Below are 17,991 nucleotides of genomic sequence, written 5' to 3'. Positions count from 1 at the left end.
GTTTGACAGAGCACTGAAAGACCTAAGTCAAAATAAGGCCCTGGGAGTAGACAATATTCCATTATAACTAGTGACAGCCTTGGGAGAGCCAGTCCTGACAAAACTCTACCATCTGGTGAGCAAGATGTATGAGGCAGGCGAAATTCCCTCAGACTTCAAGAAGAATATAATAATTCCAATCCCAAAGAAAACAGGTGTGAAAATTACCAAACTATCAGTTTAATAAGTCACAGCTGCAAATTACTAACGTGAATTCTTTACAGATGAATGGAAAAACTGGTAGAAGCCAACCTTGGGAAAGATCAGTTTGGATTCTGTAGAAATGTTGGAACACATGAGGCAATACTGACCCTATGACTTATCTTAGAAGAAAGATTAAGGAAAGGCAAACCTACGTTTCTAGCAATTGTAGACTTAGAGAAAGCTGAAACTTCCTAGCATATTAAAACTGTGCGCCCGACCGAGACTCGAACTCGGAACCTTTGCCTTTCGTGGGCAAGTGCTCTACCATCTGAGCTACCGAAGCACGACTCACGCCCGGTCCTCACAGCTTTACTTCTGCCAGTATCTCGTCTCCTAAGTTCCAAACTTTACAGAAGCTCTCCTGCGAACCTTGCAGAACTAGCACTCCTGAAAGAAAGGATGCTGCGGAGACATGGCTTAGCCACAGCCTGGGGGATGTTTTCAGAATGAGATTTTCACTCTGCAGCGGAGTGTGCAGCGCACACTCCGCTGCAGAGTGAAAATCTCATTTTAGAGAAAGCTTTTGACAATGTTGACTGGAATACTCTCTTTCAAATTCTGAAGGCGGCAGGGGTAAAATACAGGGAGCGAAAGGCTATTTACAATTTGTACAGAAATCAGATTGCAGTTATAAGAGTCGAGGGGCATGAAAGGGAAGCAGTCGGTTGGGAAGGGAGTGAGACAGGGTTGTAGCCTCTCCCTGATGCTATTCAATCTGTATATTGAGCAAGCAGTAAAGGAAACAAAAGAAAAATTCGGAGTAGGTATTAAAATCCATGAAGAAGAAATAAAAACTTTGAGGTTCGCCGATGACACTGTAATTCTGTCAGAGACAGCAAAGGACTTGAAAGAGCAGTTGAACGGAATGGACAGTGTCTTGAAAGGAGGGTGTAAGATGAACATCAACAAAAGCAAAATGAAGATAATGGAATGTAGTCGAATTAAGTCGGGTGTTGCTGAGGGAATTAGATTAGGAAATGAGACACTTAAAGTAGTAAAGGAGTTTTGCTATTTGGGGAGCAAAATAACTGATGATGGTCGAAGTAGAGAGGATATAAAATGTAGACTGGCAATGGCAAGGAAAGTGTTTCTGAAGAAGAGATATTTGTTAACACTGAGTATTGATTTAGAAAGTATTTGTATGGAGTGTAGCCATGTATGGAAGTGAAACATGGACGATAAACAGTTTAGACAAGAAGAGAATAGAAGCTTTTGAAATGTGGTGCTACAGAAGAATGCTGAAAATTAGATGGGTAGATCACATAACTAATGAGGAGGTATTGAATAGGATTGGGGAGGAGTTTGTGGCACAACTTGACTAGAAAAAGGGATCGGTTGGTAGGACATATTCTGAGGCATCAAGGTATCACCAATTTAGTATTGGAGGGCAGCGTGGAGAGTAAAAATCATAGAGGGAGACCAAGAGATGAATACACTAAACAGATTCAGAAGGATGTAGGCTGCAGTACGTACTGGGAGATGAAGCAGCTTGCACGGGATAGAGTAGCATGGAGAGCTGCATCAAACCAGTCTCAGGACTGAAGACCACCACAACAACAACAACATACAACAACATACCAATTTATTTTATGACATTTTTGTGACTTATTTACAAAAGTGGACTTCTCCATTTCAACCTCTGAAATCATTTCATTGAATAGCACTGAAAAATTCTGTTATTTTGGCTGAACTTTTAAATTGTCACAAAATTCAGATGCAACGTTTCAGATTGATAATATATTGTTTAATGAGATAGGATGTGTGAATAACATTGTATCCAAGAAACTTGAGGAATGGAAAAAGCTAATTTGGATCTGATAAGAGATGGTGAGACATGTTCCATACACTTAATAGTACATTTACTTCATGTTGATGTTCATCTTATACCCTCCTTTGAAGACACTGTCCATTCCTTTAAACTGCACTTCCAAGTTCTTCGCTGTCTCTGACAGAATTACAATGTCAGCGGCGAACTTCAAAGTTTTTATTTCTTCTCCATGGATTTTAATACCTACTTTGAATTTTTCTTTTGTTACCTTTACTGCTTGCTCAATATACAGATTGAATAACATTGGGGAGCAAAATGTATGGTTACTGGTTTTTTCTTTAAGCAGCTCTTACTCCTCAGCTGATTCTGTAGCTGAAATCATGGTGCTTTCTAACTTCTGGATTATATTTGAAAACATGTTCAATTGACTTTGTGTGAAATGAAGCCAAAGAAGTAACTGTGGGCTCTCAAAAAACTGTTTCAGCAATGTAGGACACCTATCCTGAGACAGAAAATAAGATTTCAGTGGTTCATCCATATCAATAACTCTTTAAACTCCTAGCAATAGTGACAACTATCTAGTTTTAATACTACCTAGAACTTGCCTGTATTCAGTATCAAAGAAATCACAGAATAATTTCATTTCCTCCACATGCAAAATGTAAATGTGAAAATAATTTGAAATGTTATTCTCTGTTGTTTCCATGTCAATGGGAAGAATGTCTGCACTTGTTTAAACTCCATTGTGTACTACATGAGCTACACAACCAATCCCTTAAATGTTAATCTTGAGAACACTGTTCGGTTTGGAATAAACATTATTTGTTCCTGCCATCTTGTACCCCTCAAACTTGGCGTTACAGTTATCTGCACAAAATATGACAGTGCTGTCAATTATATTTTCTAAAATATCCAGAATATAGTTAGCTTATAATTCTGTTGTTTCTCCATCAGTGTTTTGAAGACAGATTACTTTGCACTCAACACCTTTGGTAGGAATCAAGTACCTATCAGAAATTGGGAGTAGCTTTAAGCTTTTGTGATTTGATGCATTAATCATCACAGACACATATTCAGCATCTTTATGTTCTGACTGAACTTCACGCATTGTGTACAGTATTAAAACGTTCACTAAAATCGACTCACATTTTGTGCTAGAACCATGTGAATTTCTTCTCAAATAGGTCTCGATGAGAAGAGTTGAGCAGTCCATTGAACAGAAAGAATGATTGTGTTTTGCGGTATGGAACGCAAACAGCCCAGCTTCTGCAGCAAAATGTTTATCCTCCTATGTTTTTAGTTTATTCATACTTACAAAGGAAGTTATGCTGATAGAAGTTCTTGCAGAAACTGCCAACAGGTACTTCCTTTTCCTTATGTGCTGCATTATATCGTCAGGTCCTCTGTGTTCGGATTCCAAGAAAGAACACTTTCTCTTCCCCATGTTCATGGTCACAAAGTTAGTTTCACACACAGCAAACAACAGACAATGGCACACACTGAAGCAAGCTTGCTGAATCCAGTGTTGAAACTGCCTCCTACTTCTCAGCGTTGTCTGTAAAAGTCTAACAGTCCAAAGACATCATGTTGGCTGCATCTACTGCAAATTTATGTCATCTAACAGTGAATAGCTAATTCATAACTTCAAACACAATTGAACATTGATAGCTCCTAACATTCTTTAATTAAAACTTATTACATCCATCCTTCATTTCTGCAGTAGCAAATAATTGATGCAAATCGTGAAGCTGTTGCTTCAGTCACTGGCACTGAGCATGCTGACGGAAAATCTTTTGTTCACAACTCCCCTCATATCTTTGCATTCAGAACGAAGCAAGATTCAAGAAAATGTTAAAAACTATGTCTATGGCACTAAATTGGCTTAAAAATAAATAAAAACCCAAAATGAAGCAAACAATAGATAAGGTTATTCCTGATTATGAAAAAAATGTCACATTTGGTGTCCTGTTGAATATTTTGTGGGACAACGGGGCACAGAAAAAAAAGAACAGCTGTGTTAAAATGGGTATGTCTAGTCACCCTATCCTACAGGGCATTCATAGCTGCTGTACCAGTCCCAGGGCACAGGATAGATGGCTGAAAGATGTAGAGGAATCTGTTGAAAAAAGAGGTGAGGACTAGACCAGAGTGCACACAGAAAGATGGTGGGAAAGCTGGACTAGATGGGGAGGCTTATGTTCCAAACAGACCCAGCCTGGGGCTGGAATATGTTCAAGATGATGATGATGATGATGAATTCTAATGAATGGCCATGAGAACTTCAGGTATCCCTTACACACAATGAGTACAGAAAAAGAAGCTCCTAAGTGCAAACTATGTGGTGTGTTGGACGAAACTGCGCAACATTTAATCTTCAAATGTGAAGCGATGGAGGCCAAAGAGACAAAGTATTTGTATCATTAATTCCTGAAGAGATTGTGTTTAACAAAGAACTAATAAATGCTCTCCTACTCTGCTTCAAGGGTACTGGCTGGCTTTACTAGGATGACAAGGATAGAAATTGCACAATAAACTTAGTTTTGGTGTGGGCAAAAGGGGGCTAAACCACTGTTCTTTTGGCTCTCTGATTAAATAAAATCAAAACAACATACAAATAAAAAACTTAGATAAGCTACAAAATATTTACAGTGGTAGTAATTTCTGATTTATTAATTCCAACACACTATCTGTCTGAAAATAATTTAGGAGTAAAGGCAACAACTCACCAGACAGCAGAGGTACTGAGTCAGTGACAGGCACATGAACAAGACCAAAAACTTTGCTAGCTTTTGTACAAATATTTTTTTGAACTGGAGTTCATTGCTTCTTGTAAACTGTGGGATCTCCATTAAGGAACAATCAAACCTAAATTATGTGTTGCTAATGAAAAAAAGATTATTAAAAGCATCTGTTATTTGTGAAATATCTGTGAGAAGTTTATTATTTACATCTAAAGTAACTTCTGCACAGTACTAATTTGGTTTGTGGATCTTTCTTTTTGCTTTTCTTTCATAGTGTCTGTCAAATTATTTTTATTTTGTTGTTAGAGGAGTTTTTTGAATACACATTTTGATGTTCTGATGACTTCAATGAGACTTCTACAATTCAATTTGAAATGTGATTTAATGCTGTAAGCATTAGTGTTCTCTTAGTTCTGCATCATATTCTGATCTTGTTCATAACCTAGAATCTAGATATATGATATATTTACTATAGATGTGTTCTGTAGACATTTACAATTTGTATTTCAGAAATAATCCTAGCATTTCTGAATTTATTTTTCATTTATTAAACTTTTGATTCCCTAACTTCTTATTATTACTGATGTCATGCAACATAATACTAAACAACAGTAAGATAAATGAGCTTGTGGCGCCGATGAGATCGACACCAGTATTGATCTGAGCACCATCTTTGAATTGAGCAAAACATTATCTTTGTGTAGGTCCGCCATTCAGTTCTGTGTAAGCCTCACTAGTGTGAAGATGTGAATTAATGAACTCCTGATTATAAGGAGTTGTTTGGTGTATCTCACCTGAGCATCCACCTCACTGGTGACCCCGAGTTGTAATGTCTTCCGTTTTTGCCATTTTACTGTGTCCGCGGCCTCCACGTCCATTATTTTCACATGTATTACATCAACACAACATCCGAACAATGGCTTCGGCCCAATGCCTAACACCGGATTTTGTGATCAACATGTATCATGTTGCGGGCGATGTTCATCCGCCAGGACTGCAACACAATGCCTCTCACTCGACGATTACGCCAATTTCGCCAGACGTTTACGTGAGGTTAAAAGTGTGCACGACTCTGGCTATCAGATGCCTTTGTTCCCACCACATGTGCCCTCCCTCGTCAATGGTGCAGTTGCCTCTTATGGATCTCCGTGCAGTGCGGGATCAATGCCAATTTCTGAAAATGCTTCGTTAGATAACCTACCACCGCCAGGACAACAGTTTGCCACACCACAATCTGTGCAGTACCATGCGGATTCCTGCCACGTGGCCGGAACTGCTTAGTCCACAGGTCAACCACCTCAGCATCCGACCACGCCCGTGCCTGCCTCGGTTCAGCATCAGCACATGCCTTCCTGCTTCAATACCTCGGCCTGCAACAGGAACAATGGCTTGTTATCTGTTCCTGACCTCCATCTCCATCCTACAGTTATGCCTCAGTGTTTTGTGCCACGACATTCACCTTATCCACACACTGTTTTGAGTGAAGTGTCTATGAACAGTGAACATTCACACATTCCGCCCAACATTCGACATCATTTTCCTCACTGTTCTTCTGGTCAGCCTGCACCTCTGCAGCCTCCCTGCAACACAGGGGGCTCCAACTCTGATCGCACATTGAGTTTTCTGCGGACTGGCACGCGTTCTCAAACTTTGAATTTTTTCTCACCTGTCGCCCACACACCGGCTCCAGTCGAGCTTCTGCTCCCATTCTTGGCACATCTAGGTGCCTCATCCATGTCGGTCTTCCACGAAATGTCAATCTGAACACACCCGCAACGTGTCAAACTTCCGCAACCGCAATTGACACATTACGGTTTCTCACCCGCGTCGGCCTTCCGCGTCGCGACAGATCGCGCTCAACCACAACACGTCACCTTCACGTTGCCACCTGACCAGTCGTCGTCACCACATACCCTGGAGACACACTCTCCTGGAATACTGCAGCAACAACAGCTCGTTTCAGGCAGTGCCCTGATGAATTCAACTCAGCCTGTTCTACCGAACGTTCTACAACACTTACCGACGCTGCCACCACTTAATCCCAACAGGGCAACAACCTGGTTCAAAATTGTGGATGAAGTGTTTGACCATTTCAAACTCGACGAATCATCCAGATTTCTGTGCCTTATCACCCACCTGCACGACCAGGAGGACTTGATTGTTGACCTGGTCGCCGCCCCAGACACAGCTACCCGGTACACTCTAGCCAAAAAGACAGTTCTACGTCGGCTTGCGCACTCAACTGAGACAGCAATACGGCACGTGCTCCACGTCGAGCAACTAGGCAATGACAAACCTTCACAACTTTGGAGACAGCTACAGGCCCTGGTCAGCGACGATCTACTCTCTGACACAGCTCTCCTCGCCATCTGGACAGATAAACTACTTTGCTATGGCTCAGGGGTCTCCCGTACCTGTTGAGCAATGAATGACAATTGCCGACAAACTACATGATGCATCACTGCTCTATTTCACCAGCCACTGCCTACCTGGCAAGTCTCAGGTTCAGGCTCCTCGTCCCATGGGCGGGGCCACACTGTACTGACTGTTCCGCTTGCTCCGGGACGCAGTATACAAACAGGTGGGACGTCACCGCCTCCGCCCTCGGTCTTGCCCCCACCTGCAACCAAACCGGCTGCAGCCACTGAACCTCAGCCACCCCCTCCGGCAATGAACTTTCTGTAGGAAATGCAGCCGCACTACCAATACTGTTACTTCCACACACAGTTTGGTGAGGTGGCAAGGAACTGCAGACCACCCTGCTGCTTCCCAAATGCCAATCGCAAGTAGGTCCGGGTGCCAACTCCTGCGCACAACATGACAAGCACCTCCCAGTGCACCAATCTGTCCGGGAACAATCGGATAATTATCGACGACTTTATATTAAAGACATTTCGTCGGGATACTTTTTCCTAGTGGACACAGGTGCTGATGTTTCGCTGCTGCCTACATCCTTAGTGTCGTCGAGCATCCGCCCTCATCATACTTCACTGCAAGCTGTGAATTCTACTAAACTACAATGCTCGGGTTCAACCTCCCATGTTGCCTCACTCTCCGCAAACTGTAAACTCTAGTGGACTTTTTAGTGTGCAATATTGAGGAACCTATTCTAGGCATTGACTTCTTGCAACACAAAAAAATTTCATCGGACCTATTGCGAAACACCGTGTTTCATCACCCGTCCAAAACTCACTTCCCCTGTGCTCTGTCGAGCAAATCCCCTCCCATGACCCGTCGGTCCGGGATCATCTCATCCGTACGTGCTCGGCTCTGTCGATGACGTTACAAGAAACAACACACAACTGCCTTGTCGAGCTTGAAAACGTCTCTCGCATCACCAAGGGAAACTTCGTGCTCTCCCTCCGAAACTCAGCTCCAGCTATCCGACGCAGCAAAGGAATTACAGGCACTGCAGTAAGGACAGAGAAAGGTCAGTAAGTATGCCGAATCTGCTTGCAGTCCCAACAATCGAGCCTCTATTTGCTTACCTCCCGCTACCCCTCGCAACTGTGCTATCAAGTCTACCATAACATGTACTGACAGTTCCACAGGACCACACCCCCCTAACACGGCAGCATTTGACACTCAGCCGGACACAAGTGCGCATGCACGACGACCATCATGTGTTCCCGTACTCACAGCTCGTACCGCTCCCCTCACGGACAGCTCCTCAAACTATGCAACTTCGGCTCCTGCATGCCGCCGTGCGACCGCCACTGACAACACAAACAGTGCACTCGTGCCTAGCGCTTTGCCTGCGACAGCGCTGCCACAGGCTGCGCCACTGGGCAATGGACTCACTAACGCTTCACAAGCTCTACCGAGCTCACCCGACCACGGTGCCACTGCTTTGGGCCAGCGGCCATCTTGTCACGTTGACTCCTGGGATACTTTGCCACCTCGGCTCCTGTCGGATACGCCGAGTGGCTCCGAACACCAAGACTTCGCCTCGCCCGCCCCGCCTGTCTCACATTGCAAACAAACCGCCTCCCGTGCTGCGGGCAACATTTCTGTCATCACCAACGGCACGGTTCACAAGCTTCGCCTCACGCCAGACCCCCTGATCTCCAGTAAATCACGTTGACTTTGTCCCGAGCACCTCTCCGACCTTAAAAAGCAGATTTCTGAACTTCTAAGCTCCGGCATCATCGAACCCTCTGCGACCAGCTGGTCTATGCCCATACATATGACACCCAAGAAAGACAGGTCCTGGCACATGTGCAGAGACTACCATCAACTAAACGTACAAACAATTATGGACACCTACCCCATACCCAACATTGCCGACTTTACCAGTTCCCTCGCAGGTGCGACCACGTTCTCTGTCATTGATTGCAAAAGGGCCTACCACCAGATCCCTATGGCTCCTGAAGACATCGAGAAGACAACAATCACCACCCCAATCGGGTTTTTCAGTTTAGATTCATGCCCTTCGGTCTGAAAAACGCAACCCAGACCTGGCAACGCTTCATCAATGAAGTGCTATTCAAACTAAAATTCTGCTTTCAATATCTTGATGACATTCTTGTGTTCAGCTCCTCCATCGAGGACAACATTCGACATGTGCAAATTGTTATGGACACACTTGCGGCAGCAGTTATCGAGACCAACCAGTACAAATTGCAGCTACATCAACCCGCTGTCACTTTTCTTGGTTTTCGGGTCTCTGCCGACGGCATTTCACCGCCCCCTGAGAAAGTACAAACAATACTAAACCTACCCAGACCTTTGTCATTCAAAGAGCTCCGGCACTTTCTGGGGACAGTTAATTATTATTGCCGTCATCTACCTTGGGCTGCAGAGATTCAGGCTCCACTGATGGACGCCTTAGCAGGCACCAACACTTCTGGATCTCTGCCTGTTCCATGGACCCCTGCTATGACTGACTCTTTCACTGCCCTCAAAAATGTTTTTGCCCAGGCCTGCACCATCGTGCATCCTCATCCCAATGCGCAGCTTTCCATCACCACAGACGTGGGCGATACTGCCATCAGCGCAGTCCTTAGCCAGACAGTCGACGGCCAAACTTCGCCTCTGCAGTTCTTCTCGTGCAAGCTCACCAATGCATAACGGAAATATTTCATGTTTGACAGGGAATTGCTCGTGGTCTATGAGCGATCATTCATTTTAAGACCAATGTTGAGGGATGCCCTTTCTATGTTTTAAAAGACCACAAACCCCTGGCTGCGGCCATTTCAAACCCGCCAGCTGTCCTGCCTCCTCGCCGTTTCAGATACATGGACTTCATATCTCAGTTCACCACCGATGTCAGACACATAAAGGGTGCTGACAATATAGTTCCTGATTTCCTTTCATGGTCGACGCCGTTCATTCGCTGTTAGACCTCTCTGAACTGCCTAACCTCCAACCCACTGACAAGGACACACAAAACCTGATTTCAGACTCTACCTCTTCAATACACTTCATCCACACCACCTTCCCTGGCATTTCTGGTGAGATCTGGTGTGACGACAGTACGGGCACGTTATGCCCCCTCATCCCAACCACACTCCGTCGAGCTGTCTTCAACACGCTGCTTAATTTAGCCCACCCCGGTGTTCGTGTGTCCACCCGTCTCATAGCAGAGTGCTTTGTGTGGAGAAATGTCAACAAGGACTGCCAGCAATGGGCACACTCCTGCGTCGCGTGCCAATGCTGCAAAGTACACAAGCACACTTCACCCCCCCTCGGCACCTTTCCCATTCCTCCTGGGCGTTTCCAGCATATTCATATTGACATTGTCGGCCCTCTCCTCCCCTCTTACAGTTTTCGTTATGTTCTCTCGTCTATCGACTCAACAATTCGCTGGATCGAGGCTGTCCCCCTCCCCAATATTATGGCAGAAACTGTTGCTCGAGCTTTCATCGAGTCATGGGTATCGCGTTTCGGATGTCCAGCTATCATCAAGACTGACCAGGGCAGATAGTTTGAGTCAGACCTGTTCAACGAGATTTGGAACATTTGCAGCATCCGGCGCATCCATACCACACCATATCACCCGCAAAGTAACAGGCTAGTTGAGTGCTGTCACCGCACTTTCAAGGCGGCTCTTCGATGCCACGACTCTCTATGGACTGAGGCCCTTCCCCTTGTGCTACTCAGCATTCGTGCGATCTATAAAGAAGACCTCAAAGACACACTAGCCAAGTTCGTATATGGCCAGAACAATGTTCTCCCTGGCGAACTTGTGAGCCCTTCCGCTTCTTTCCCTCAGTCTGACTTATCTTCCTTCGTGGACCACGTCAGACGCCGCTTCATCAACCTCCACATCCCTCTGCCCGCCAGCGATTCCCGCCCTAAGGTTCATGTCCCGAAATCTCTGAACAATTGCGAGTACGTCATGCTTCGAGATGATACTGTCCATGCTCTCCTCCAACCCCCATATACCAGGCCGTACCGCGTCCTCCAGCGCTCAGCCAACACCTATGACATCCAGATAAAAGATTCAGTTGTTACAGTCTGTCTCTACCGACTTAGGCCTGCTCATGTCGAGCCCGCTTCTACCCCCCTTCAGGCCACGACCATGCCACTCACTGTCATGGCTCACGACGCTCCGACCACTCCCTCCACGTTGGACTTATTCACTCAGTTGAGTGACTTCCAGCTCCAGTAGTCAAGCTCTTCTCCAACCTCGCCCTCTACTCCGGTCACATGCACTCCATTGAGTGATCACATGCTCCCCGTGTCTAGCTTACCTACGATCACGCCCTCGCCGCCGGGCCCTTCTGCGGTCCCTTCGGCCTCTCCCCCGTTGCCTGCCTCGCCCTGTCGAGGTTTCTCACATCCCCCCCATCTTGAACGTGTCCCCCCTGGACATAATCCATGACACCTCTATAATACTATGTGATGACACACTGTTTGTCATGTGTTTCCCTTCATCCAGTGCTCATGACACAACCTCCGCCATTCCCTGCCACCTGGTGAAATGTGTTCCCCTCTCGCCTGACGTCCACCTGGACATGCTTCGTGTGTTCGCCACGCTTACCGGAGACATCGTTGTCGTTGCTCCGTTCCTCCCGCAATCTTCAGGCCTACCAGTCGCCGCATGACCAGCATGCCCAGTACGACGCCCGGTGCAGGTGAATGACTTCCAGCTTTGGTGACCAGAGCTTCCTTCACGACATCTACCCACACAACTCCCCAATGATGCTGTCGTGCTGACCGTGGTCCGGCTCCCAGCGGACCAGCCCTGCCGACGACATAATCTCCCCCCCGCCCTCTGAGGATTAAGTATTCCTTACTGGGGGGGGGGGGGGGGGGGGGGTGCTATGTTGCGCCAATGAGATCGACACCAGTATTGATCTGAGCATCATCTTTGAACTGAGCAAAACATCAAAACATTATCTTTGTGTAGTTGCGCCATTCAGTTCTGTGTAAGCCCCACTAGTGTGAAGATGTGAATAAATGAACTCCTGATTATAATGTGTTGTTTGGTGTATCTCACCCGAGCATCCACCTAAAGCTTGATAAAAAATGGAAATAAAATTTGTTTCTACTTGCACAGCATAAACTTCAAAATTTATTTATTTATTTACCCATGAAATCATGTTCACAATATGGTATACCAGTTATGGTAATTGTTCAAAGAGCATATTACATTGAGTTTTAAATAAACATGCACTACAAAGGACAGAATATGCATTGCATATTTTTGTTAAACAGTTTCTAAGATGAATGTCACAGGGGTCATGATCATATAACAATTACATCTTTTTAAAAGAGATGCATATTCTTATTTGCAAAATGAGGCAGTCTCCTGGCTGTATATGCTTGGGAAAAGTAATATTCGTAGTTGTAAGAATTGGAAACGTGATTTGTCAGATCTTATACACTTTGGAGGCAAAGATTTTGTTGGTGGAGAGTGACTAACTGAAAGACTGCTAGCTATTCCAGAAAATGTTTTGTAATGTATCAAAAATGTGTTTGGTGTGTGTTATTTGTTGGCTATTATGTTGAAGAGATTCTGATGTTTTCTATTCGTCATCAATTCATAAAGTTTTTCTGACAATACCCCACATGGCTTTACATTTGTTACTTGAATCATTTATGTAAGCTTTATTTCCTATTTTGTTTAGCTTTTACTTTACAAAGAACCTTTCTTTAAAAAAACTTCATAAATCTGGATCATATGTATTTACACTTTACTCATAAAGTGATCTCTTGGCTTTACATGACATTCTTATAGTATTTGTGATCCACCGGTTATGGGCTTTCCCAGCTGAGTGTTGTACTTTGATTCATTTTTATGGGAAGGCAATATTGAAATGATGACCATGTATGTCAAGAAATAGTGATGTTTCTTTGTCTGTGTGATCTTACTTGTAAACAGTATCCCAGGACTAAGACTGAAGTAGATTTTTAAACATGTCAGTACTGCTAGGGTCTTTGATGAGCCTTCTGTAGATCAAAGTAGATGACAACTTGTCATGTTTGACCTAAAGTAAGGTGTAACAAGGTACCCTGATGGTCAGAGAGTAGATTAGGTTAGATGTACCTTTAATTCCAACAGATCCATAGTGAGGAGACCCTCGATGGTGTCCAAAAAACAAGAATACTGCTTGTGTCTGTATGTGTGGATGGATATGTGCGTGTGTGCGAGTGTATACCTGTCCTTTTTTCCCCCTAAGGTAAGTCTTTCCGCTCCCGGGATTGGAATGACTCCTTACCCTCTCCCTTAAAACCCACTTCCTTTCGTCTTCCCCTCTCCTTCCCTCTTTCCTGATGAGGCAACAGTTTGTTGCGAAAGCTTGAATTTGTGTGTGTGTTTGTGTTTGTTTGTGTGTCTATCGACCTGCCAGCGCTTTTGTTCGGTAAGTCACCTCATCTTTGTTTTTATATATAATGAATACACAATAAATATTTATAAAGAAAAACAAACACGGTAACGTACCATCCACGGATCTCAAGTGAAATGGTGGTCTTAAACACAGTATTCTGTCTGCTCTGACATGCACATAATCCTCTGTTGTTCACTGGTGCTACATGGTAGGAGTAGGAGTACATTTGTCTACTAGTTTGTGGTAAGTGCTCTTCATATGTGGATACTACCTGATACAGTACTACTGTACGTCGTTTACAATGATCCCATACATTTGGGTGATACATATACTTTCATCAGTCTATACACGTACAAAAAGGTTGAGCTACGAGTGCTGTTATGCACAAGCATGGGTTTTATTGATGACAACATGTCTTCTACTGGCCTGGTTATTAGACACAATGATGTTTGTCTTGTTTGTTGCTCTGAAGAGGGCTAGCTGTTTTAGCCAAAACTAGTTATCAATTATTATAAACAATTTTTGTGTTCTTGGCTAATAAAGGATTATTTATAAGACTCCAATAACTTTTAAAGATGTGTTGTATGTAAGTCATATTGGTGACTGTTAATTTTAAATGTTAATAAAGCAAATGAAGAAACATAACCAGTTTCTTTTTTTCACTTTTTTGATCTATCACAGTGTATTTGCTAGGTTGTTTCATGCACAGAAATGCAGATCTATTTGTAGAAATACATTTCCACCTCACATATTAAACCAAGAATAACACACATTAGAGGTGTATTCTAAGGCTATACAGTACATCAGCATGAACATTTGTAATGAATTAACTCCATCCGAACAGGCCTCAAAAAACCCAACAGTACTGAGACCACCGTATCATCCTCAGCCAATAGGCATCACCAGATGTGGATATGGGGGGACATGGGGTCAGCACACTGACCTCCAGGCTGTAGTCAGTTTTTGTGACTGGAGCTGCTACTTATCTGTCAAGTAGCTCCTCAGTTGGACTCAAACAAGGGCTGAGGGCATTCGCTTGCCAACAGCACTCAGCAGACCCAAACAGACACCAATCCCAGTGCTAGCCAAGCACAACAGCTCTTAACTTTGATGATCTGATGGGAACTGGTGTTACCACTGTGGGAATGCTGATGGCATAATGAATTAAAGGGAAGCATTATTTGCTGTACAGAGTTAGGGACACTGATTAAAATATCACACAGTGTATTAGTACAAGAGTCCTACTAGCCCCCTTGTCATAATTTCTAGATGATAATGTAATTTTAAAAATAGTACTTAATTAAGAATGGAACATGCACAACACTGGCGTAATATTCTACAATATTTATTATTTGTTACACAAACTGGTTTTCGGCTGTTATGCCATCATCAGGGCACAAAGATAAGTATGTGATGCTTTGAAATTTCGTTGTAGCAAAGATTTTAAGCTAATGTATCTACAGAGTATCTCCATTTACAGAGATGAAAATTATTGTTTGAATTAGGAATAAAACAAGAGGGATTATTTCAGTGTAAATGCATGTAAGATTATTTACCTAAGATAAAATATGTGGCATACAACTAATGAACTACAGACAAATTATAACAGTTGAACATAAAAGAAAATAAATGACCAATAAACTTTGGTGACATATTCCAAAGATGTGGCTGAACAGAGTAAACCTGTCCTTAATAGGTCCTAAATTACAAACAGATAAGATATAACAATTGCATTAAGCAGGTGAGTGAAACAGCGGTGATTATACAAAGTAAAACTTTTTAACACAATGAGAGACACTATAGAAACTCGAATAAAGGAAAATGTGGCGTGTGAGTAAGAGTAGTAATTTACAACATAGCCTTCATGGGATTATAAGTAATACCTACAGTTAGAAGTGGTGAGTAAGGGAACTAAGCAGGAGATGATGGGCATGTGTTCATTAATTTCCATCATTTCAAAATAGTTTATCTTTCTTCCTTTATAGAATATTGAATATTATGGAATGTTAAACCAGTGTTGTGTGCGTTTCATGCATAATGTATAATATATGCTACCAAGAACTGACAGAACATGCAATCAATGCAAAAGTACTTAATACATTTAAATTATTTTTTTAAATTCAGCACTTCTTTTCAATTCATAATAAATGTTCAAATAGTGTAATAAAATAATTATAAATTTTGATGGGACTCCCATACTGTAAATTATGATTCCATCTGTACATGATGAGACTATAAAACTCTAATTCTCATTCTGAGTCTATTCTTTTCAGTCACTGTGGCCTACCTTCATGTAGAAAAGAGATAGTGTGATGATATAAACTGAAGAAAGCAAGTTATTTCATGACTTGTGTCTTAGCATCTTCAGAATGGGGGAATAATCACAGCAGGTATACCACTGGGATCAATATTGTCTCTGCCCTTGTACGTGTTATATATATAAATGATCTTTCATCATATATATAAGCAGCAGAAATACTTCTCTTTGATGATGAGGCAAGAATGATAACAAAACTTTATAAACCAACTTCTACACTTGCAAATTATAAATATTTTTTAAATAAATAACTGGCTCTCTGCAAATGGACTGTCACTGAACTTAGATAAAAAACCTTTCAGTTCTGCACAAAATGGACTACAAATTTGGAAATAATGTATGAGTGTAAATCAATAAATGGAACAGAATGTTCTAAAATATTATGTGTTTACATTGATAAGAACCTGAACTAGAAGTCACATGTTACAGATGTTGTTAAACATCTAAGCTCTTTGACTTTTACATTGTAGATAACATCAGATTTTAGAAACAAAAATGCCAAAAAGTGAACTTAATTTTCCTATTTTCATTCAGTAATGTCTGATGGTGTCAGGTTCTAGGGTAACTCATCATTGAGGAAAAAAGTGTCTGTTGTGTAAAGTCATGAACAAGGATAATATGTGATGCCCACTCTTGAACCTCGTCTAAACAATGTTTTAAACTGTTGGGCATACCGACAACAGCCACGTAGTATATTTACTCCTCTACGAAGTTTAGCAAACAATCACTCAGAGTCTGAAAACAACAGTAACATTCATAAATATAATTCTACAAGGAGAAAATATTTACACTATCCATCACTCATACTTAGTGAGGCACAGAGAGGACTGAGGTATTAAGCCATAAAAATATTTAACAATCTACCAAGTGATGCAATGAACTTAATAGATAGTAAAATTACCTTCAAACATAAACTGAAATACATTGTTAGTGTAAATTATTGAGTTTTTCATGAGTTACAGCTACTGAATACATCCACACTTTGTCATGAATAAGGAGGACATCACAAATTGTTTGGTGGCATTGTCTGTTGTGATAAACAGCCTTGGCATCACCCAGCAGCTTGCAGCAGTACGCCACATTCACTGTCCTTCACTCATGCAGGTAGTCAATCAGCAATCCACCTTCTGAGTCCCAAAACACAATTGCCAAAATTTTCCCAACTGACAGTTGGGGTTTGGCCTTGATCAATGCCACCTCTGCTACTTTCCATCACTCCCTGCTCATCTTCTTGTTCTCTGTGGAGTATATTGATGGACCTACATTTCTTCATAGGTCATGATACAATACAGAAAAGCCTCCACTTTTTCTTCATAGTTGTTAAGAAGTCAGTGACAGATATCTTTTGCATGTTCTTTTGTGCCTCAGTGAGAAGACATAGAACCCACCATGCTGTTAGTTTTCTTTACCTGAGTGGGTAATACATGTGGTAAAATGGTACGGATACTTCCATCACATTTTCCCGCCTGTGATGCAGTCTTGACAACAATAGTTCTGTGATCACTTTCCAGAAACTCACACACAGATTGAATGTTGTCTTCACTGACACTGGATTCCATTTATGGCTTTGACTTTGCATTCTGGTGCAAAAGTCTATAACAAGTTCCCAGTAAATGTCAGTCAGGAAAGTGAAAATCTCCAGTTGTTCAAAAACACTTCTTCTATAATTTACCAGAATAGTTGGAGTTAGACAGTAAATTCCATTTAACTGTAGAGTTTGTACTAGACAAGTTTCAATTTGGTAATACATAGACATCTGATCATGATCTGTGTAAAGTTAAATAAATGCTTTGTTTGAAATATTAGATAAAAACACAATCTGTACTAAGTAAAAGAGGTGCAGTGCCTTTTTTTCAAATTACATGCCACTTGCCTAATATACTTATGGTAATCTACAAGTTATTCCCATAACTATTGATGTGAGTAGATTAGCACTTGTCAAAATTAATTGTTAATATAGTTTACAGACATAACTTGCAGTGGCTGCTTATACGGAACATGATATCTGATTAATGAATGATGGAGCACTTGCTCTGATATCTGTAGTTTAATAAATGAACTGGCTAAAATATCAGTTATTTATTTGTAGTCATTTCTAGAAATTTTCCTAATAAGCAAGATAGGAATGCAAAACAGGTTTACAAC

The sequence above is a fragment of the Schistocerca serialis genome, chromosome 3, assembly GCF_023864345.2.
Source record: "Schistocerca serialis cubense isolate TAMUIC-IGC-003099 chromosome 3, iqSchSeri2.2, whole genome shotgun sequence".
Lineage (NCBI taxonomy): Eukaryota > Metazoa > Arthropoda > Insecta > Orthoptera > Acrididae > Schistocerca > Schistocerca serialis.
The sequence above is the reverse complement of the archived record's forward strand: the minus strand, read 5'-3'. Positions refer to the sequence as shown.